This window comes from Dendropsophus ebraccatus, chromosome 14 (genome assembly GCF_027789765.1).
Source record: "Dendropsophus ebraccatus isolate aDenEbr1 chromosome 14, aDenEbr1.pat, whole genome shotgun sequence".
NCBI classification, from domain to species: Eukaryota; Metazoa; Chordata; class Amphibia; order Anura; family Hylidae; genus Dendropsophus; species Dendropsophus ebraccatus.
The window spans coordinates 64,538,245-64,563,700 of NC_091467.1; positions in this window are offsets into that span (position 1 = coordinate 64,538,245).

Genomic DNA, 25,456 nt, shown 5'->3' on the forward strand with positions numbered 1-25,456 from the left:
ATATTAAAATTTCCAAGAATTTATGAATCCATGTTAAATTGTTTGGCATTTAAATTACGGTTCCATCTTTCAGGACTTGGCAGAAGATCAAAGGATGCAAAATCCAGCTGCTTTGTTCCCAGCATGCACCTTGTAGATAGAGAACCCAACCGGCATCTGCCTCCGTCACCGTGTCTGTCTCGTATTTAACTCTCTTATGGTTCCGGAAAGATTTTGATCAGTGCGCAGAAATGCAAATTGTGATCATGGCCATGGACTAGAACCAGCAGCTGCTGTTATATAGTTTAAGTAGACGGTGGAGAAACTTTGCAGATACTTTGCTTACTGGTTGTTACAATGCAATGCAGAAGCTTCAATATATTCAATATACCTGCTTACCAATTGGCAGGACCGTCCAGTCCTACAATGTACACTGCTCAAAAAAATAAAGGGAACAGTTAAACAAAACAATATAACTCCAAGTGTATCAAACTGTCCACTGAGGAAGCAACACTCATTGACAATTGATTTCACATGCAATTAGCAAGATACACTCAATAAAAGAGGGTTCTGCAGGTGGGGACCACAGACCACTTCTCAGTACCTATGCTTTCTAGCTGATGTTTTGGTCACTTTTGAATGTTGGTTGTGCTTTTACACTTGTAGTAGCATAAGACGGACTCTAGAACCCACGCAAGTGGCTCAGGTAGTTCAGCTTATCCAGGATGGCACATCAATGCGAGCTGTGACAAAATGGTTTGCTGTGTAGTGTCCAGAGGCGCTAACAGGAGACAGGCCAGTACACCAGGAGACGTGAAGGAGGCCGTAGAAGGCAACAACCCAGCGGAAGTACCGTTACCTCCCCCTTTGCACAAGGAGGAACAGGAGGAGCCTAACCAGAGCCCTGCAAAATTACCTCCAGCAGGCCCTAAATGTAGTCAGCCTCATTTTGACTTTTGTTTTTGACAAAGTTGGATCAGCCTTTAGTGTGTTTTTCCACTATAATTTTGTGTGTGACTCCAAATCCAGGCCACCGTTGGGTAATAAACGTGATTTCTTTTGATGATTTTTGTGTGATTTTGTAATCAACGCATTCAACATTGTACAGAACAAAGTATTCAATGAGAATATTTAATACATTCAGATCTAGGATGTCTTATTTCAGTGATCCCTTTATTTATTTATTTTTTAGCATGTATAGGGTGGCCTCCAACTCTCCCCTTAATGGTGGCCTCCAATGTTGAGAAGATAAGGAGGAGGTATACTGGATTTCAGTTCTCTGATCCTTTTGTTCTCGAAGGCAACAACTGTGTTTCCCTTTCTCCATTGAGAACGAATACATGGTCAGCAGAGCATGCATGGGAATGGGTGATTGGGAGGAATAGCTGTCAGGAGGATCAGGAGAGACAGCTATCTCATGTGTATGGCCAGCTTTAGCTAACCTTCCATTGTTCACACTTAACCCCATCATGAGTTCCATCATCTTCCCAAGTTTCTGCCCCCAGAGTTTTAGTCATCAGCTGGTGGCAGATCTGTCAGGCAAGACTCTTAAGATAACTACTGATATATAGGACATGAAGGCAGTCAGAGCAGGGACCAGGGGAAATCCAAGATATAGCTCGAAGACAGAGACGAGGTCGACAGTAAGATGTAGAACAATGAAGTTAGACGGGAATTCATAGATTCACGGATGAACTTCAAGATATCGGGACATAATAAATATAATGCTATAAGAATGCTAACCCAGGGGGCCGTGCAAGGTTTAAAGGGGTACTTCAAAAGAAAGCAGAGGCATATAGCATTGCTTACATCTCTGCACAATATTTGAAATGGCAAAAATTTGCTTGGAGGGTCTTGGTCCTGTTCTTCTTGGTTGTGCTTTTTGTTTGAACAGTTACTGAGTACTAAAATCCCCAGAATGCATTGCTTTCCCTGAGGTCTCCATCACAGTCCTCCCATCCTGCCTAATTTCACTGCAGACCATCACATATTCAATGGCGTTGCACCTCCTGCTGTATTCATTCCCTGTCTGCTCCTCTGCCTGTGGCATGGTTCAGCACAAGGCAGCATGCTAATTGTTGCCTTAATGTCTAAATAAAGATATATATCAATTTGTGTGTATGACAGGATGATGACATCACTCAGGGGCGGGAATTGAGCTCAGAGACAAGATTTAGCCAAATCTCATGAGACAGCAGAGAATGATGAGTTGTCTCTGGAGGAAGGATCCAGGGAAGTGGAGACAATACAAATTAAAAATAAAAGAACTACACAACTTCCTGTGGGGGGGAAGTGGAACCAAGTAAAACCAACAATTTTTTGATACTGGAATACCCCTCTAAGGGGCAGGGACAAGTGTTTGGCGATGTCATAGGACAGTGCTGGTTGTCAGGACACGACTGTAGGTGAAGAACACAGAGATCATTGCAAAGTCAAACCTGCTGGTACAGTATGATGTCATTGCAAGAGGTCATTTCATCAATTTATAGTAGAGTTATTGGAAATAAGCAGAACTATGAATGCTGCTGTGGATGTGAATGGAATGTGACATGATAAAACATATATTAATACTGTTTTCAGTGGCCTTTGCTCCTTGTTGTGGTGCCCAGACTTCTGTGTGCTGTACATATACCTATAAAAGACTTGCTATTGATCCCCTCCACGTCATAAGACACTGAGCGCGAAGGCTGTTTCGGGGGTTATCTGGATTAAACACCTCTTCACGGAGGAATCGATCTACCTCTCTGACTCTTCTCAATGACTGTCCTCATTTGTATCAGTATAAACAGACAAGATAAATGGCCTGCCTCATTTGTGTGTATGGAGAACGCTGTTATCGGTAATCTTCCCGGCAGCGCGGGGTTACTCAGTTGGAGGAGAGAGAACTTATAGACAATACATAGATGTGGGAGTGAATATAGTAATAAGAAAATAGGGGGCTTCTAGATGGTGGGGGGGCTATAGTGCAATGGCTCAGTGGTCAGCACTATTCAGCGGTTTTGGGATCCTGGGTTCAATACATGAGATTTTGTCTGAGATTCCCTTATGGCAGCACTCTTACTAGGACTGGGGGCACCCTGGATGGAACTGGTAATAGAGGACACTTCTCTGGCTCCATGTTCTCAGGTGATGGTGTGACATGACCAGGGAGGCTGTAATTTCTTCTACACCTTCCATCTGTGAAGTCTTAAAGGGGTATTCCCATCTGCGGTAGTTAAGCACAGGATAGAACATCCCTGCAGAATAGAGGGGCGCGTTGGTTTTCTTTGGTGGCTCCATGGATAATAAATGGCACTGAGGCCCATACGTGGGGCCTGCAGCTCTATTCTGCAGGGATTACAGGGTCTCAGTTACCAAGATTGCGCTGGGGGTCTTGGGGTGGGGTTGCCCCCAGTGCAATCTTTGCCCCCTTGCAATCTTTTATTTATGCCATATCCTGTGTTCTCTGTATCATCAGGTGGTGGGGCAGAATTATCGTTCTGGGGGGGCGGGGCAGGATGACAATGGGGGCAGAGAGAGTAGTGTGGGTTGAGGAGAAGGGGAAGGGAGACCAGTTTGACTGGTCTCCTTGCCCCTTCTCCTCAACCCACACTACTCTCTCTGCCCCCATTGTCATCCTGCCCTGCCTCCCCCCCCCCCCCCCCCAGAACGATAGTGTTAAGAGGACCCCAAAAGAGCAATAAATGAGAGACAGGAGGGCCATGGGAGCAGGGTATGTGAGAAAAGGGGGTATTTTGGTCTAAATTGAGGTCTGAACACATTTTGGTTAGGTCAAGTCTTTATGTAAGTTGGGTGGGTGGGGGCATTATTTTATACTTAACTTTTTAATGACTCCCCTTCCCAGAGAAAAAAGTAATAAGGGGTCTATGGTAGACTAACTCCACTGCTGCATACAACTGTGTATACTCAGCCCTGATATAAGTCCTGAGGGTATCTGAGTACTGGGAGCCATTGTTAGGACCTAGGAATAGTGACAGCTGAAGGTGAATTCTAAATGTGCAGTCTAGAGACCCATCAGCTCCCCATTACATTTTGTGGGGCTCATACTGCCGGAATCCTAATGTATATCTCTAACACAGAGACCAGACGTGATGTAAATCCGGCCCCATTCAATGTGAGCACATATGGAGCCTGCAGCTTATCCCAGATACCGGGACATGTATGACCAAGCACTAAGCTCTCATCTCATCCCTGTGCTGACAGCCTCCCATGGTCTATGTGTGTTTTTCTTCTCGCAGCCACCAGAGGTTATATAATTACCTGGTTTCCTGATTTAGTCCACTGTAATTTGCACATCTGACTGATAAAAGCTTCTGAAAGCCGCTCTTTTTTCTAATCTTCCTCGGCGGAGGTCCTGGGGGAGCCGCTCCTGATCCATTGGGTTTAATTAGGAAGAGTCAATCTGCATGGCTCAACATTCAAACAAGCAGCCGAAGGAGAAGGTTCCTGAACTCCATCCGCAGACGCACCTCAAATTCCACCAGTCCTTTCTTCTCGCTATTTGCTTGTGTAAGTGATTGCCAGGTGCAAATATAATTATTAACGGTCGACATTTACATTCCGGAGAGATCGCTTAAAGGGCGACTCCAACCCTCACGGATACTGACATGATGGGAGCAGGAATCCTTCCTAAGTTGCATGAGAAGGATATTTTATTAATTGGGTTTCACTTAATCCCTTTAAATCCCACCATCATTAAGGAAGGAAGGAACGCACGTCATAGTCTTTTTCCTGTGGGAGGAGCTTTCTCCCGAGCTCCATGGGAGAAATAGTGGGAGAAGAAAAGTAAAGGCTGTTCTTATATCTTTGGCATCTTTAAAGCTAAATAATAATAATAATAATATTTTGGCAATTTCCAAAAAATCTGATCTGGATTGATAATTCTAACCACACACATTAGATAAGTGTTGCCCATATACTTCATACTAAAGTTTGGCCAAAAGTATATGGTACTGTATATGGGGGCCACCCAACAGATGATGTTAGTGTTCATAGGAGTAGGGCATGATGGATTTTCACCGGTCAATCCTTTTGTTCTTGGAGAGATAAGTCGGCGTGAGATTTGTCTAGCCCAATACTAAGGAGCAAGTGAGCGCCGACCTGTCAGCACTCGCTTTCTCTTTATTCCCTGCTCACTGTTTGTTCTATTACACGCACAGATATTAAGCGCGCAAAGGGGGGGGGGGCGCGGAGCAGAATAGCGGTCTGCTGTTTCAATCCTGCTACATGGAGAGACAGCCAGACCGTTGCTATCGATGTCATTGTGATAGGTCATGTTTTAAAACAACGATCAGCTGACATTGTGTATGTCAGCTGATCGTTGCCCTTTAACATGACCTATTACACCAAACGATTATCAGCTGGAACGGACGGTTATCGGCCAAGTATGACCGATAATCCTTTCATGTAATAGGGCCCTTACCCCTTCCCATCAGTTATTGAAAGTTAACATCAGATGTTGGGGGAGAGAAGGCCACTAGATACATATAGACAGAAACAAAAGAACAGCGCTCCATGGCGAGGATCAGTGCGTACTGGGTGAGAGAAAAACAAGGGCAGGTAACTCTCACCTGTGTGTTGTGCATACAACAGAGGCCCAACTCTCGTGTAGGCAGTAACAGCCAGAGCCACTCCTGATATCCACAGGGGATAGAAACAATAGAAAAAACACTCCCAATACCTCCAAACTGGGCGCAGGGTCGTCCCTACTTGGCCAATTTGAGTGTGTATGTGTATTAGAGAATCAAGAGACACATCTGTTGGTTGAGCATGTGTACCCAGGGGGTTTCCTCCATTTTACTCATTGCTCTACACAGCTCCATCTTCTCATCCTCTCTCCGTCCAATGTGTCACAGATAAATGGCGTCAATGGGTGGTGACAAATACCTTGTAGAGCTGGAACGGCCATATTCATTTGGGTTCTAATATAACTTTGTTCCAATGCGTTAAACATAAGGCATGAGTAATGATCCAGGAGAAACCATTCCAATCCGGGGGAAGAGTCCTCCGGGGACGTCTTCCTGGGTCCTGACCCGCGAGTGCAGAAAGACCTTAATGAAGAATGAATTGTGTTTTTTATTCCTTTTCCACCACTTATATTACAATCCAATAATCTACGCAGAGCTTTGAGTGTTTTACAACCTGCATTATCCCATTTGGAGATAATGGTTTTTGAGACCCGGTGAGTTAATACTTTAATAACGGATGTAATCATCTACAATGTCAGGAGAGGGATTTGCGTAAACTGAGATTTGTCAGATGCTCCCTGGATCGTTTTTTGAGGGAGGAAGGCGAAGGGTAAACAAAGAGTGGATAAGAACTGTAGCTTACCTGAGCTAGGAAGGCCATGAAGTCTATGAGGGTAAGCTGGCCATCCAGATAGCCAAATGTCCATTCCATAGACAGCTACCCCCCCCCCCCCCCCCATACACATAAAGGGGGAGATTTATCAAACAGGGTGTAAAGTGAAACTGGCTCAGTTGCCCCTAGCAACCAATGAGATTCCACCTTTCATTCCTCACAGACTCTTTGGAAAATGAAAGGTGGAATCTGATTGGTTGCCAGTTTCACTTTACACCATGTTTGATAAATCCCCCCCATAGTGTTCTGGGAAAAGATTCACAACAACTTGTAATTTAGTGATTGAACTCTCTGATTTTTTGTACTTAAAAGTCCAGTGGGTGGTCTCATGTAGTGATTGCCAGTTGATTAGGTCCACCCACTGGACCCCTAAGCTTATAAACGGTTAAGAAATTTATCTTTTACTTAATATTTTCCCTGCACTTCCTTCCTTGTTAGACTGTATAGACAATATGACAGGTTCCCTTTAAGGTCATGCTTCCTCTTTTGAGCTGCAAAGACGTAAGACACGCATTTCCATCAACGCTATAGTGCGAGTTGCATCGCCAGCCGCACCTATTATCTAAAAGTTACCAGCTGCCAATGTCAGCCATGACGTCACGGGACTGGCACACCATCAAAAATACTGAACAGCAATTTATAGAACTGAAAGAAGTGCCATCTGGAGCGAAATTGGCCGCAGTCGACAGCAAATAAGGACTGGAAATCCCTGTTTTACTAGAGGAAATCTTCAGAAGACGATGAAGATTCTTACTACCAAACATCTATCACTGTTTTATTCGGGAAGTCTTTGCATATTATCATTGCTATAGTAACTAGTCCAAGAAGGTGGATCCTGATTTCTATGAAGAAACATGGCCAGTCAGATGGATCTAGATCTAAATGGAGAAACATGGCCGGTCAGATGGATCCTGATCTCTGTAAGGAAACATGGCCAGTCCAATGGATCCAGATCTCTGTGGAGAAACATAGCTGTTCATATGGATCCAGATCTCTGTGAAGAAACATGGCCAGTCAGATGGATCCTGATCTCTGTGAAGAAACATGGCTGGTCCAATGGATCCAGATCTCTGTGGAGAAACATAGCCGGTCAGATGGATCCAGATCTCTGTGACGAAACATGTCCAGTCAGATGTATTTAGATCTCTGTGATGACACATAGCCAGTCAGATGGATCCAGATCTCTTTCAAAAAACATAGCCAGTCAGATGGATCCAGATCTCTGAGGAGAAACATAGCCGGTCAGATGGATCCAGATCTCTGAGGAGAAACATGGCCGGTCAGATGGATCCAGATGTCTGTGGAGAAACATGGCCGGTCAGATAGATCCAAGTGTCTGTCAAAAAACTTAGCTGGTCAGATGGATCCAGATCCCTGTAAAGAAACATGGCCGATCAGATGGATACAGAGCTCTGTGGCGAAACATGGCCAGTCAGATGTATTTAGATCTCTGTGATGACAAATGGCCATTCAGATGGATCCAGATCTTTTTCAAAAAACATAGCCAGTCAGATGGATCCAGATCTCTGAGGAGAAACATAGCCGGTCAGATGGATCCAGATCTCTGAGGAGAAACATAGCCGGTCAGATGGATCCAGATCTCTGAGGAGAAACATGGCCGGTCAGATGGATCCAGATGTCTGTGGAGAATCATGGCCGGTCAGATGGATCCAAGTGTCTGTCAAAAAACATAGCTGGTCAGATGGATCCAGATCCCTGTAAAGAAACATGGCCGATCAGATGGAACTAGATCTTTGTGGAGAAACATGACTGGTCAGATGCATCAAGATCTTAGTGGAGAAACATGGCTGGTTCGATGGATTCAGATTTCTTTGGCACCATGCTGAGTTGGAGCATTATTTGGCAAAAACAGCAGGAATCACCAATCCCTTCCTGTCAGGGGTGACCACTTCAGGCTGGTGGGGAAGGTGTAAGTTGGGGGGGGGGGGGGCTTTTTCTTTTTGCACCCTGGCTCCTCTGATACCTGTGGGTGGACATTTGGACAATAGGTCTTATCTAAACATTTTGGCCACCAAGTTATGGTAAAAGGAGACTGTCAGCAGGACAATGCACCACTCACAGGATTTATATAGTCATGGCTCCAGGGCCATCAAGCTCTTCTTACCCCCCTGGCATGTACAGTCCCAAGATTTTCATCCTATAGACATCTCTGGGATTTTGGACAGTTTAATTGGGGGGGGGGGGGATGCTCTTTACTTACTTTACTTCTACTACAGTAGATTTAGAATGTATCCTTTTTAGAGAGATGACGTAAGCAAGCCATAATGGATCCACTGATGGCCCCACTAAGTGCAAATAATAAGCTCTCGCATTGACAACCTGTTAGTGGTCATTAAAAAGGTCCAGAGTTAGGACTAGAAATTAACGTAACACACAAGACACAAAAAGGCACAGATTCTTACCTTTTAATGGTATACCCCCCACACCACCACCACCACCTGATGGGCAGGCAGAGGGGGTGCGACAAGGTGGGGAGGAGACATGCGCCTCTTAAGCCCCAATTAGATGGGGCAATAGAGCTCGTTTGCTCCTTGTTCCCTGCTCGCTGTCAGCGCTATTATACTCATTGGCAGCAAGCGGATAAGTGCATGGGGGCCACGGGTAGGTGCCGGGGGCTGCCCAGGTGATCACTAGATCGTCCAGGCAGCCCATAGATGATAGCAGCGGTCTGCCTCTGCCACTCCTATTCCACGGAGCGATGGCAGCAGATTGTTGCTATCTTAGTTGTTTGTAGACAACTACAGGCATTGATCCGCCAACGACATTGTTTATGTTGGCTGATCTTTGTCTTCATTTACACGAGACAATTATCGGCCAATACGGCCGATAATGATTTCATGTAATAGGGCCTTTAGTAAATCCAGCCAGGTAGATGGGACAGGGCTTTATTTCATAAATGTCCCTCATAATGTTCCACACAAGTCTTTGTGATGGGTCCTACTGATGTGTAGGAAATTTAACGTATTGTCCCTACATACAGTTTTTAGATGGTCAATGGTATATACAATGTACAGTTCTTCATCATCACCTCATCATCACCTACAGTTCCCGACTGGTGGTCATTGTATAGAGCTTGGTTCATGCTAGTATATACAAGTGTGATTATTGTTACATACCATTCCAAGACTGTTCCTAGCAACCATCTAGATTCTCATCTTATAATCCATCTAGTATATAGAAACCCCAGTGCCCCTGGTGGTCAAGTAGTATAAAGCACTTGGTCTATGCAAGCCTTAAGTATGTTAGGTGTGATCACTACTGGTATCGTAACCAAAGTTTCCATGTCACTCTACCTTTATGCCACCTTAAAAGCTTTACAAGGTCAAAGATGTTCCTCGTTTTTGTGCTAAAGCAAAAGAAGTACAACCTACCGGCAGCAAATATACCACTAGCTTCATGGTTGCTGCCATTTAAAGGGGTGCAAATCCCCTTTAAATAAGCAAAAAAAAAGTCTTCTATTTAGAGACGAGGGACTCTTTAAGGATCCCCCTGGTAGGTTTAATGGCCGTCTGTTTCACTGTTGACCTGGAGCATTATCACACCTCATGTCTAATTGTCTTCTGTTATTGTCCTACAAATGACCTTGAAATATCCGGTGAGAGTAACTTCCAGTGAACAACACTCCTGGCGTCTCCTTTCTTTGAATACATTGTCGGTAATTAGATTCATATGATTGAGCCCATCTTCTCAGCGGGCGTCCTCCTTGTTATTTTCCCAATTATTTTCCATTTTCCTCTCTTCATGGTAGATGTAGTTAAGGTTTGCTTGAGAAGATCACAAAATTTATCCTTTTTCAAAATCTACCATTAGCTCCGCTTGATTAGTCTTTAATTACATTATTTACTTGTAAGGAAAAGTTTCCTGCGCTCCTCCAGTTTTCGACTCTTCTTGAGAAGTTTGGAAGAAATTGTGGCCTTCTCATCCTGATGGTACTAAGGGAAGATAGGAGAAACTACAAGTAGACCGTGGTCATCCTGCATCTTGGGGACAATATCGTAAGAGGTCGCTGTGCACACTCAATAGACCAGATCTTTTTGAGGTACAGTAGCTTTCCCTTCAAGTCAGTGTTTCACTCCAACTAGAAGCCTTAAAACATGACTGGGGATATATGCCAAGCCAGAAACCTCTCCAGAATTACTAACGTTGAGCGAGCATGCTCGGTCGAACAGAACGCTCAATGGAGTATCAGGGTGCTTGTAAATGTTCTGCTACTGCAGTGACGCAGCATGATAGTACAGTAGCGCAACTATTTAAACAGTTTCAAAGCTCCTGGCTTCATCAGTCATTATGATGCCGGGAGCTCTGAAACTGTTAAAGGGAACCTTTACAGTAAGTGTCCTATTACACGGGCTGACTATGGCCCGATCATTTTGGTAAACAAACGCTGAACTGCTAGATCGTCATTCGTTTACTAGACCTATTAGACGGCCTGATAATCTGGCAGTAAGGGCTGCAGGGACATTGTTAGCGATGTCCATGCATCCCTTGCCCAAACACCTGATACATTACCTCTCCCTGCTCCCGGTTTTATCTCCTGTGCTTCGCAGCTTCCTGGTTCCGGTCAGCTGACAAGCTGCACAGCCAATCACGGGTCGGAACCGCTGCAGCCTGTGATTGGCTGAGCGGCCTGTCAGCTGACGCAGATGCTGTAGCCACCGGGACTGGGAAACTGCAGAGCACAGATAGAAGACCAGGATCGGGGAGAGGTAAGGTGTCAGGTGTTTAGGCAATCGTCAGCCGTCGGTACACATGACGATGCAATTTTAGGTCCAAACCTAAACTATGGGCTGATTGTTGTCTCTATTACACGGAGCGATAATTGGCGAATAGCCCAATTTGGCCAATTATCGCTCTGTATAATAGGGCCCTAAAGGACAATAAAGCAGCAATGCTTATTTGTCTGCGATCCCCATGATCCATTGGGAATTCTGGGAAGAAAAGATAGGCAAAGTAGCTTCCTTGCATCACCTATCCTTATGGATGGGATTCTAGCCGAGCTCATATCCCCCGTCACTTTCTAAGACTCCAACTTGGAGTGAAAGGGAGAGTCACTGAGGTGGTGATAAAGAGCTCTTTGGCATATCATCTCTTCCCACTATTCCTACTGGAGTATAAATGGTCGATTTGGTCCCTTTAAATTCGTAGTCATCTTGACTTTCTTTAAGTCACTAAGGGGGAGATTTATCAAACAGGTGTAAAGTAGAATTGTCTTAGTTGCCCCTAGCAACCAATTAGATTCTACCTTTCATTCCTCACAGACTATTTGGAAAATGAAAGGTAGAATCTGATTGGTTTCTAGGGGCAACTAAGACAATTCTACTTTGCACCAGTTTGATAAATCTCCCCCTAAGTTTTTATTTCTAAATGACACTTAAAAATTAAAATGCTGAAATGGAAAATTCCTTTAAGGAAAAAAGATTGTATTTAAACGCCATTGTAGACCTCGTCAATGGATGTGTTGGAAGGGCTGAACTTGTTTTTTGTTTCCGATTAAAGATTGGTTGCACAGACACAACAAAAATGGGGACCACACAGAACCTCACCCATCAAATGGACTGGACATGAAGATAATAATAATGGTAACTGTGGGACACACCCCTTACTTACACTGTTCCAACAATGTCTGGTCCCTGCCGATTTCCACTTCTCGATCCCCATCTTTGCACAGCAAGTGCCCACCCAATCACTGGCCACATCGGTGACCCACCTCAGGCAGTGATTGGCTGAATTCTTTGTGTTGAGACAGGACCAGGAAATGGTGATCAGTTGAAACCTGGAAACTGTCTGAACAGCACCTGTAGGGGTTGAAGAGATGAGTACTGCTTAATTTTTTAATTTTATCCAATTTAACAACCCCCTCTAAAATAATAGTAGCTAATTGGTAGAGGTACAAGAAGAGATGGAAACTTTGAGTTACGTTTTCCTCTTTTCGCAAAGTCATAGATGGGGCCCCAATTCTAGGACCTGCCCCATGGGGTTGGGGACACAGGAGAACACATGGAGTGATGGCCAAGCTGTTACTGCCTCACCTGGATGCAGCTGGTGGCTCTCTGACCCTGGTTCTCTTGATGGGTCGGGGGTTGTATGAATTGGTTCATGGGTTAAGGAAGAGAAACATGGCCACCGTAACAAATCTCAGCAAATATATTACATGACTGCATCACTATGTCCATATTAATGATGAATTCCTACAAGACCCATAATAATTCTTCCCATCTAAGTAGCCAATTACAAATCGCTTTACTGTAGTGCTGTAATATCCATGTTCTGTATTATGACCCTTCACTGGGCCAGATTATCTCCCATCCACTTACAGTGAGTTAATAGAGGGGAAGGAATCACAAAGAAGGATCCAGGTTACCCGAGCCGCATTGTAGCTTCATAATGACGGCTGCCCTTTACCTCGTGCCGAATGCTTCACAGTATCGATCGAGCAAAGGTCAACGTGTTGTCAAGTGGATGAGGATGTATAGGAATAAAAGGAGCAAAACATAAAGAAACAACATACAGGGATGGCTCCATACTGACTGCTGCACTTGATTTAAATATATGGTATAACTTGGGTATAACCACATATGTACAGCTGGTATAAGATATATATCTCCTGCATATATTGACATGGAGCATGTTGGTATAACCTGGGTATCTCCTGTATATAATAATACATGTACAGCTGGTATAACCTGGGTATCTCCTGTATATAATTATATACTGTACAGCTGGTATAACCTGGGTATCTCCTGTATATAATTATATACTGTACAGCTGGTATAACCTGGGTATCTCCTGTATATAATTATATATGTACAGCTGGTATAACCTGGGTATCTCCTGTATACAATTATATATGTACAGCTGGTATAACCTGGGTATCTCCTGTATATAATTATATATGTACAGCTGGTATAACCTGGGTATCTCCTGTATATAATTATATACAGTATGTACAGCTGGTATAACCTGGGTATCTCCTGTATATAATTATATATGTACAACTGGTATAACCTGGGTATCTCCTGTATATAATTATATATGTACAGCTGGTATAACCTGGGTATCTCCTGTATATAATTATATATGTACAGCTGGTATAACCTGGGTATCTCCTGTATATAATTATATATGTACAGCTGGTATAACCTGGGTATCTCCTGTATATAATTATATACTGTATGTACAGCTGGTATGAGGGTGCATGCACACTACAGAGTCCACGCATATGACCCACCACGGTGCCACGCATCTCCACCCGTGCTATTGACACCATTCTATGGCCGGGCCAATTTTACCCCCCGCCAAAAGAATTGACATGTCAGTTCTTTCGGTGGACGGCAGAATCGGCCCAGCCATAGAATGGTGTCTATGGCACATGCGAGTGAATTCCGTAGTGTGCATGCACACTGACCTGGGTATCTCCTGTATATAATTATATGTATACAGCTGGCATAACCTGGGGATCTCCTGTATATAATAATATATGTACAGCTGGTATAACCTGGGTATCTCCTGTATATAATTATATATGTACAGCTGGTATAACCTGGGTATCTCCTGTATATAATTATATATGTACAGCTGGTATAACCTGGGGATCTCCTGTATATAATAATATATGTACAGCTGGTATAAGTTGGGTACTCCTGTAGATAATTATATATGTACAGCTGGTATAACCTGGGTATCTCCTGTATATAATTATATATGTACAGCTGGTATAACCTGGGTATCTCCTGTATATAATTCTATACGTACAGCGTTGGCGTGTTTGTGGCGATATACTGTACATCTTCCTGCTATTACCTATATTTGTACAGTCCATCCCCCTGAGTTGTGGTTTCTTATCTCGTCCTTTATTTGCAGTTATAAATAAACAGGATTAATCCGGGGATAACTCGGAGCTGATACCGGGAGCCGGAGTAATGTTATTTGATTATGCATTGTGGAGCTGTGTTGCAATAATCCAAGAGGGAAAGACAGATTTATTGAAGAACGTTCTTCATTCTGGTTTAACCCAAATAACCTGTCTGCAAATATTCTGCACATCTCCAGAAAAACCAATCATCGTAATATGTTGACTTGCTCAATTAACAAAAAGCTGGATGACGGATGGCGGCGCGGCTCTCCAGCATGGCTGCTAATTATGCATTCTAATAAATCCCCTATGACGCCAGGTGTCGGAACGAGCCAAATTACACCTCCCATACATCATCTCCCCTCAACATCGGCTTCTTGGCATCATTTTTCTACTGATAAGGTAATAATGTCCATTAGCCAGAGACGATCAGGACTTATAAGATGTTGCAAGAAAACATGGCTTTCCGCGGTCGTATATCGTGCTGTAATTACCCCTGCTCCATGTAAAGGGGGGGAAGGGGGTCTAGTGATGTGCATCCTAGGACCACCATGTCACACTGCCTCTCATGCTACATGATTGCGTATACAGTAGTAGGGTAACTAATCCCCACTAGATAGATGACCCTATGTAATGGAAAGGTGGCCAATCCCATCCAGTATGTAGATATATGTCCTTAATACAGTAGGCATATGGTAGGTAGATATGTCCTCCCATATAGTAGTAGGGAAGCTAATCCCATACAGTAGGTAGATAGATGCCACTATATAGTAGGTAGGTATATAGGTCCCCCATATAGTAGTGAGGTAGCTAATTTCATCCAGTATGTAGATATATGTCCTCCATACACTAGGCATATGGTAGGTAGATATTTCTTCCCATATAATAGTAAGGTAACTAATCCCATCCAGTAGATAGATAAATACCCTGATATAGTACAGTAGGCAGGTAGATAGGTCCCCCATATAGTAGTGAGGTAGCTAATTGTGGTATCCCACCACTGATGTTTTTTGTCTCTCCTTTGCACCTGTCAAAAAGCCTTTTCTCTCAGGTTGAAGTGGTGATTAGGTATTCTGAAGTTTCACCACCAGGTGTCAGTATTTTCTATGTTCTTATTAATGTACACAGCTGAATTAAGTATTGGGTTAATGTTTTATGTATACCATGTGTTTGTGCTGACCAATAGGAGGTGCTATTTTCTTTTAACCTATTATCTTTCTCCTTTCTCCCACACACTCATCCCCACCACTCACAGGCAGGCATACAAAGGCCCCTGTAGGAGGAGTTTCACTGGTGGAGCAAGTGCAAATTAGCTCTAGTCTGATTCTCAGAGAGGAAGGACACAAAAACCACTGTTCCTTCTGTAGTTAGGCCAGGGCCTGGCTGATGCCAGGACCCCTGTCAGGGACAACACAGTTCAGTTAAGTCTAGTCACCTAAGTATATAGATGCAGGAAGAGACCAAGAGTTCTTTCACTACTACTACTTTATCTATTATGCAGTGCTAAGCACACCAAAGGGAGAGGTACCTAAGGAGCACCCTGACCCACGCCAGGAACATGTCAGAACAGAGCAGGGCAGTATCCTGATTACAGAGGAACTAGCCTCAATAGGACAATGCTACCGTCTACATATCCTATGGCACAGTGCGGGTAACTGGGACTCCTCGGACACCTAGCTACACCCAGATAACCATGGCTGTTGCTTGTACTACCCTATCGACGATACCAGGGGGCAGAAGGTGGTCAGACCAATGTCTATTCACAAGTACAAATAAAGCTTTACTACAAAGAGATCTTCAGGTTCTCAAGGGTACATTGCTACATTGGGTTGGGGCTCCTCTGGCAAACTCCTCTCCTCTACTCTACAAGCATCGCTACAATTACCTCTCTTCTAAAGCACCTTCTCCAAGCACAAAGGTCAACCACTAGAGTCTGTGTAAAGATTTAACTATTCTGTGAAACATGTACTGTTATATTGCAAAGCCTGACAGGAAAGCAGCTACATTTTTATACTACTGGGACTCTGTTATCTTCCCTTTTTACCGGCACCTTTACACATAGCACCGCACATCCCGGGTTATTTTTCCCCTTTCTGTAGGTGGCGGTTCCGATAGTCGGGGTGGGTCAGTTGCCACTCAGGACTACCGTGAGAAGAGCCCAAGGGACCAGCAACAACCTGGCAAGTCACCGACCATTTGGGGAACACAGCCAGCCACAACTCAAAGCAGGTACCAACATCACAGCTGATTGCTGGACATGCACTGGCGTCACGACATTAACATCACTGGCTGAGCTGACCCAAGCAAACACCTGTACCAACTCAGGCTCACCACATAATCCCATCCAGTAGGTGGATAGATTCCCCCATATAGTAGGTATATAGTAGGCAGATAGGTCCCACATATAATAGTAAAATAGCTAATCCCATACAGTACATAGATACATTTTCCCATATAGTAGTGAGCTAGCTAATCCTATACAGTAGGTAGATAGGTCCCCTATAAAGTAAGTAGGAAGGTCCCCCATATAGTAAGTAGGTAGATAGGTCCCCTATATAGTAAGTAGGTAAATAGGTCCCCTATATAGTAAGTAGGTAGATAGGTCCCCCATATAGTAAGTAGGTAGATGGGTCCTCTATATCGAAAGTAGGTAAATAGGTCCTCTGTATAGTACAGTAAGTAGGTAGATAGATCCCCATATAGTAAGTAGGTAAATATGTTTCCTATATAGTAAAAAGGTAGATAGGTCCCCTATATAGTAAGTAGGTAAATAGGTCCCTCATATAGTAAGTAGGTAGATAGGTCCCCTATATAGTAAGTAAGTAGATAGGTCCCCTATATAGTAAGTAGGTAGATAGGTCCCCTATATAGTAAGTAAGTAGATAGGTCCCCTATATAGTAAGTAAGTAGAATGGTCCCCTATATAGTAAGTAGGTAGATAGGTCCCCTATATAGTAAGTAGGTAAATAGGTTCCCTATATAGTAGGTAGGTAGATGGGTCCCCTATATAGTAAGTAGGTAGATGGGTCCCCTATATAGTAAGTAGGTAGATAGGTCCTCTATATAGTAAGTAGGTAAATAGGTTCCCTATATAGTAAGCAGGTAGATAGGTCCCCTATATAGTAAGCAGGTAGATAGGTCCCCTATATAGTAGGTAGGTAGATAGGTCCCCTATATAGTAGGTAGGTAGATAGGTCCCCTATATAGTAAGTAGGTAGATAGGTCCCCTATATAGTAAGTAGGTAAATGGGTCCTCTATATAGTAATTAGGTAGATAGGTCCCCTATATAGTAAGTAGGTAGATAGGTCCCCTATATAGTAAGTAGGTAGATGGGTCCCCTATATAGTAAGTAGGTAAATAGGTCCTCTATATAGTAAGTAGGTAGATGGGTCCCCTATATAGTAAGTAGGTAGATAGGTCCCCTATATAGTAAGTAGGTAAATGGGTCCTCTATATAGTAATTAGGTAGATAGGTCCCCTATATAGTAAGTAGGTAGATAGGTCCCCTATATAGTAAGTAGGTAGATGGGTCCCCTATATAGTAAGTAGGTAAATAGGTCCTCTATATAGTAAGTAGGTAGATGGGTCCCCTATATAGTAAGTAGGAAGATAGGTTCCCTATATAGTAAGTAGGTAGATAGGTCCTCTATATAGTAAGTAGGTAGATAGGTCCCCTATATAGTAAGTAGGTAGATAGGTCCCCTATATAGTAAATAGGTAGATGGGTCCCCTATATAGTAAGTAAGTAGATAGGTCCCCTATATAGTAAGTAGGTAGATAGGTCCCCTATATAGTAGGTAGGTAGATAGGTCCCCTATATAGTAGGTAGGTAGATAGGTCCCCTATATAGTAAGTAGGTAGATAGGTCCCCTATATAGTAAGTAGGTAGATAGGTCCCCTATATAGTAAGTAGGTAGATGGGTCCTCTATATAGTAAGTAGGTAGATAGGTCCTCTATATAGTAAGTAGGTAGATAGGTCCCCTATATAGTAGGTAGGTAGATAGGTCCCCTATATAGTAAGTAGGTAGATAGGTCCCCTATATAGTAGGTAGGTAGATAGGTCCACCATATAGTAAGTAGGTAGATAGGTCCACCATATAGTAAGTAGGTAGATAGGTCCCCTTATTAGCTAGGGCTGGAAAAGGGGAGGAGCTTAGTTCTGGCTTCCTGTTTTAAACCAAATTTGGAATGAGTCAGTCAGTGCTGTTAGTGGGACACCTCGCTGCACTTCCGGTCCTGTAGAAAGCATAGGGTTAATAGCGGCTGGGGAAGCCGGATACAATCCCTCGCACCCAGCAGCGGTTTGCAGCCAAATTCTTGTTCATTAAAAACTTTAATAATATGCATTTTTTTAATGGGCCCAATGTTTGCAGCCGTGTGAGGGTCCATGGGGAGAGAGAAGCTTTCATTAGCAGGAGATTGGCTGCAAAGAACCAAACACGTTGCTTTCTGTATCCACGGCAACAGACAAAAGGAGGAGGAGGACCAGGCAACGATTAGGAGACCGGGCCTCAGAATTACTTATGAATGGAGGGAGCGGGGGATGAGGGGAAATGGACTGCTCCAATAATATAGTGCAATAAAGAATTCCTTTAAGAACTTAAGAGTAAAGTACAGTGTCTGCACAGCTGCTGCAAAACTACAACTCCCATCATGCCTGGACAGCATGAAAGTGATGACAGGTTTCTATTAAAGGGGCACTTCAGTGATTTTTTTTCCTCTCAAATCAACTGGTAAAAGTGCCAGAGATTTGTAATTTGCCTCTATTAAAATTTTCCAGTCTTCCCATACTTATCAGCTGCTGTATGTCCTGCAGGAAGTGGTGTATTCTCTCCAGTCTGACACAGTGCTCTCTGCTGCCACCTCTGTCCATGTCAGTAACTGTCCAGAGCAGTAGAGGTTTTCTATAGGGATTTGCTGCTGCTCTGGACAGTTCCTGACATGGACAGAGGTGGCAGCAGAGAGCACTGTGTCAGAGTGGAAAGAATACACCACTTCCTGCAGGACATACAGCAGCTGATACGTACTGGATTTTTCTTTTTCAATAAGTGAATTGATTAAGTTGATTTGAAAAAAAAATATATATTCTTTGGAGTACCCCTTTAACCCTAATTTAGGGTTGAAGCTAAAAAGATTATCCTGGATTCGAAAAACATGTCTATTTTCTTCCAGAAACAGCGCTGTCCCTGTCCCCAGGTTGTGTGGGGTATTACAACTTGGCTTCATTCACTTCAATGGAACTGAGCTGCAATACCATATGCAAACTGAGGACAAGAGTGGCGCTGTTTCTGGAAGAAAGAAGCTATGCTCCTCGATAACCTATTCAAAGAGCTTAGATACAGTTGGATACAGTGTTGGTACAGTTGGATTTGGACCCAAATCATTCAGTCCAAATCAAATCTGAAATTAACTTTGGGAAATTTGTTTATTTTAGTTATTATGCTAAAATAAATCAGTGGCGACAGGTGGACGTCGTGACATATATATATATATATATATATGTATACTGAGGGATATATGGACATAAGTGCCAAGGATCCTGTAACCAAGCTCCTACGTCACCTGTATCTGAAACCCCCCCAGGGAATTAATTAAAGCATCTGAACCTGCCTTACCTGAACAGGTGTCTGGACTAAACCATTCACAGGGAAGGGGGGTGAAGGAAGAAAATAAAACCAAAACCCAAGGCTATATTTCTTCTGAGCAGCGCTCACCCGCTACAGCCCCATCCAGATAACACCATAGAATCCAATTACATCAGTGAGTAGGAATATAAGTCCCATATGAAGTGTGCAGGATAGACTGTGAGTGACTGGGGACGTCTACCACATCTACCTATAAGAAGTCATCGGTGGATCTGGAGAAGGTAGATACCCCGATCCTGCAGAGTCCAGTAAGTAATATGGTGCATGTGGGTCTAGCAGTATTTATACAACTGATTACAGACGTAGCAGAGCTGGATATGTCCCCTGGTTCTATAAGTTATAGGAGATCTACGGTGTAAACCTTCAGTGCTGATAAATGCCCCACAGAGGATTAACAATAACTTTGTCACTATTCCAAGTTCCAGTCCCTGATATGGGGGGGGGGTGTCATTTGTTATACTGTGTACATGTTCCCCCTTAGAATCTGCTATAGAGATCTCTATGTATAAACGTACATGGTATCCATGCAGAGCCCTGGAGGGCCACGTCTGGTAACAATAACCATAGAGGTGTCAGTACACTTTATTCTTCACCTCATGGAACATCTTAAAGTAGGTGACATATATATATATATATATATATATATATATATATATATATATATATATATATATTCATAGATAGCCCATATAATAACGACCTTTGTTGTCTATAGCAATGTCCACTATACATATTACAATCCCAGCTCTGCTACATCTAACAATCTTAGTTATAATCTATTATACAATCCCAGCTCTGCTACATCTAACAATCTCAGTTATAATCTATTATACAATCCCAGCTCTGCTACATCTAACAATCTCAGTTATAATCTATTATACAATCCCAGCTCTGCTACATCTAACAATCTCAGTTATAATCTATTATACAATCCTAGCTCTGCTACATCTGACAGTTATATCACATTATACAATCCCAGCTCTGCTATATCTGACAATCTCAGCTGTTACGTAATACAGTCACAGCTCTGCTATATCTAACAGTCTCAGCTGTTACGTAATACAATCACAGCTCTGCTATATCTGACAACCTGCTATGTTACGTAATACAATCACAGCTCTGCTATATCTGACAACCTGCTCTGTTACGTAAAACAATAACAGCTCTGCTATATCTGAGAATCTCAGCTGTTATGTTATACAACCATAGCTCTGCTACATGTGACAATCACAGCTATGCTACATCTGATTATCTCCATAATGTTTTACTTAGTATACCTAAGTCAGCTCTGCTATGTTGGCACAATGGGCGGATGTTCTTATGCTGGGTGCAGGCATATAGGGTAATACATTACAGGGGGTCTTAGGTGCAGAACAGGGTGGACGATGGGGGTTAGATTGCAATGTGGTGGATGCTGCCCCCTGTGTAGTACATAGAGGGTGCAGTACCACCTATCCCCAGCAGAGGCCGCTGCAGTGAGGAGTCTTTCACCAGTGTCAGCTGTTTGCCAGGATGAGAAGCTGATTCAGTACAATGGACAGCAGGGAGTCCAGCTCTATGTGTTACCTGTCCATGGTGCTGAATATATACTGTATACCAGTGACCCCCACCCCCCCAGCCTGTGTGTTACCTGTCCATGGGGCTGAATATATACTGGATACCAGTGACACCCACCCCCCCCAGCCTGTGTGTTACCTGTCCATGGTGCTGAATGTATACTGGACACCAGTGCCCTTCAGCCTGTGTGTTACCTGTCCATGGTGCTGAATATATACTGTATACCAGTGCCCCCCAGCCTGTGTGTTACCTGTCCATGGTGCTGAATGTATACTGTATACCAGTGCCCCCCCCCCCAACCTGTGTGTTACCTGTCCATGGTGCTGAATGTATACTGTATACCAGTGCCCCCCCCAAACCTGTGTGTTACCTGTCCATGGTGCTGAATGTATACTGTATACCAGTGCCCCCCCCAAACCTGTGTGTTACCTGTCCATGGGGCTGAATATATACTGGATACCAGTGCCATCCAGCCTGTGTGTTACCTGTCCATGGTGCTGAATGTATACTGGATACCAGTGCCCCCCCACCCCCCCAGCCTGTGTGTGTTACCTGTCCATGGTGCTGAATGTATACTGATACCAGTGCCCCCCCACCCCCCCAGCCTGTGTGTGTTACCTGTCCATGGTGCTGAATGTATACTGTATACCACTGCCCCCCCCCCAACCTATGTGTTACCTGTCCATGGTGCTGAATGTATACTGATACCAGTGCCCCCCCCCCCAAACCTATGTGTTACCTGTCCATGGTGCTGAATGTATACTGATACCAGTGCCCCCCCCCCAGCCTGTGTGTTACCTGTCCATGGTGCTGAATGTATACTGATACCAGTGCCCCCCCCAGCCTGTGTGTTACCTGTCCATGGTGCTGAATGTATACTGTATACCACTGCCCCCCCCCCCAACCTATGTGTTACCTGTCCATGGTGCTGAATGTATACTGATACCAGTGCCCCCCCCCCCAAACCTATGTGTTACCTGTCCATGGTGCTGAATGTATACTGATTCCAGTGCCCCCCCCCCCAGCCTGTGTGTTACCTGTCCATGGTGCTGAATGTATACTGATACCAGTGCCCCCCCCAGCCTGTGTGTTACCTGTCCATGGTGCTGAATGTATACTGATACCAGTGCCCCCCCCCAAACCTATGTGTTACCTGTCCATGGTGCTGAATGTATACTGTATACCAGTGCCCCCCCCAACCTATGTGTTACCTGTCCATGGTGCTGAATGTATACTGATACCAGTGCCCCCCCCAGCCTGTGTGTTACCTGTCCATGGTGCTGAATGTATACTGATACCAGTGCCCCCCCCCAGCCTGTGTGTTACCTGTCCATGGTGCTGAATGTATACTGATACCAGTGCCCCCCCCCAAACCTATGTGTTACCTGTCCATGGTGCTGAATGTATACTGTATACCAGTGCCCCCCAACCTATGTGTTACCTGTCCATGGTGCTGAATGTATACTGTATACCAGTGCCCCCCCCCCCCCCAACCTGTGTGTTACCTGTCCATGGTGCTGCTGAATATATACTGGATACCAGTGCCCCCCAACCTGTGGCCCCCCAGCTCCTGAAAAACTACAACTCCCATCAAGCCCTGACAGCCATTTAGTAGTAGTAGTAGTAGTAGTTTTGCAACAACTGTAGATACACAGTTTGGGGGTCACTGCGTTACTATGTATTCCCCCTGCAGTCTGATCTCCTATAGTATGCTGAGGAAGGGCGAGGGTACTTCAGCAGAACAGAGACTTTCAGGAGGGGGGGTGTCTTATGGGAAATAGACTGAGAGTTTTATATAGTAAGGACATGTTCTGTACAGCAGCACAGAGTATTTCAGGAGTGTGCTGATTTTGTGGGAGATACATAGTGGATACATAGTGCAGAGTATTTCAGGAGAGCAGTGTGCTGAGCTCAATAGTGAAAGGAGTGTGATTTCCCCAGCAGCTAAGAGCATGTCAGGAGAGAAGTACAAAAAAATGTAATGATGATCTATGTGTGATGTAATAATATACCGTACGTGTGATGTAATAATGATCTATGTGTGATGTAATAATATACCGTACGTGTGATGTAATAATGATCTATGTGTGATGTAATAATATACCGTACGTGTGATGTAATAATGATCTATGTGTGATATGCTTATGTGATAAAATGATGACATATGTGTGATATAATAATATACAGTATGTGTGATAACAATGATCTGTGTGTGATGTAATGATCTATGTGTGATATAATGATGATGATGTGGTATTTCACACCACGACACCACTGTATATGGAGGTGATGGTGGATGCCGTCAGTGGCTTGTAGGAGGTGACAGAGTTACATAGTGGATAAGGACAGGGTCTCCAGCAGCACAGAGTATTTTAGAAGAGGGGTGTGCTGTGACATTGTGTGTCCTGTAGGGAGGAGGATGGAGATGAGGGCAGCACAGAATGATAAATCAATCTCCTCTGCCCCTCCCTGTAATCATCCGCAGGATCTCTACTATTTAGGGGTCACAGGAAACCCCAGGAAACTCATTCTGTTCTTCCCAAATGGAGGGGCACGCCCGGGCGGGCTGCAGGATTCTTATCCACACAAGATCAGATCCTGCTCCGGCAACTTCTCCAGTGAGAATTGTGGAAAGTACAAGAGATTTCACTGGATGAGGCTCCTCATGTACCCAGCAGCCACCCTGCTAGAGAAACCAGGAGAAGACACATGTTACTGATAGTATACAGAGAAACAGGGTCTGCCCCTAGTGGTAAACAGCAAGTACTGCAGCAGCCTAACATTATCTATCTATCTATCTATCTATCTATCTATCTATTCTTAACAGGGTTGGAGGGGGGGACAGGCTCATGCTCACAACTCAACCAGAGTGCAGCTCTGGAGTATAATACAGGATGTAACTCAGGATCAGTACAGGATCAGTAATATAATATATGTACACAGTGACCCCACCAGCAGAATAGTGAGTGCAGCTCTGGAGTATAATACAGGATGTAACTCAGGATCAGTAATGTAATGTATGTAAACAGTGACCCCACCAGCAGAATAGTGAGTGCAGCTCTGGAGTATAATACAGGATGTAACTTAGGATCAGTAAAAGGATCAGTAATGAAATGTATGTACACAGTGACCTCACCAGCAGAATAGTGAGTGCAGCTCTGGGGTATAATACAGGATTTGTGATGTAATGTGTGGTGATCCTGCAGCAGGATAGGACAGCAATGCTTTTATTTCTGGGCCTGGATATACAATACTATGGAGTGCTGCTGAGCCTGTGGTGATTCCCTTTCCCTTCAGTATAAAAATAATTGGTGGAGGATGCGGGCAGGATGCTATAGACAGTGTTGTGACACTTGCCGGTCTATACATATGAGGGGTGAGATCTTCTTTCCTCCTCCAGAGACGGCCAGGTGAAAAAACACGGCCGCTTAATGAAATGGTGGCGGACGCTGAGCAGCAGCTACAAGCGATTGAGGCTTCACAGGTTTAGCGGGGAAACCAACCATTAGCTAATGGAACAAATTGCAGCGCTCCGAGAGACTGTTATTACTTACCCAGGGAGAATGGAGGAAATGCCTCCTGTGGTGATGACACCTGGGGATGACATAGAGGCGTTCTGCCGAGCGAGGAGACTCTCAGCTGGTGAATGGGCAGATGTGCTGGCACCTGACGGCTCCGTTACAACCAGTCTCTCATGATCTCAGTGATGCCAAGGACTATGCAGGGTAAAATGGAAAGATCAGGGGATATAGTCGCTCTCTGTGCCAGGAGGGTCAACGTGGACAAGACTGCCAGGTCATACATGTATCGTCTCATCAATGGGAAGGGCTTTATATTTATCATTAGAAAAAGACTGATGGTGGTCCCAAAAGGGGCATATGGTCCTAGAATATTTTCTCATACAAGGAGACCAAAGTTAATCCACCCCTGAAGGTGCCAAGGGATGGGACTATGGGAACAAGATCCGACTCCCCCTGATCATACTGAGCTTAACCTGTACACCTTGTAATCCTCTTGGTGCTGCCCAAAGGAGGGAACCC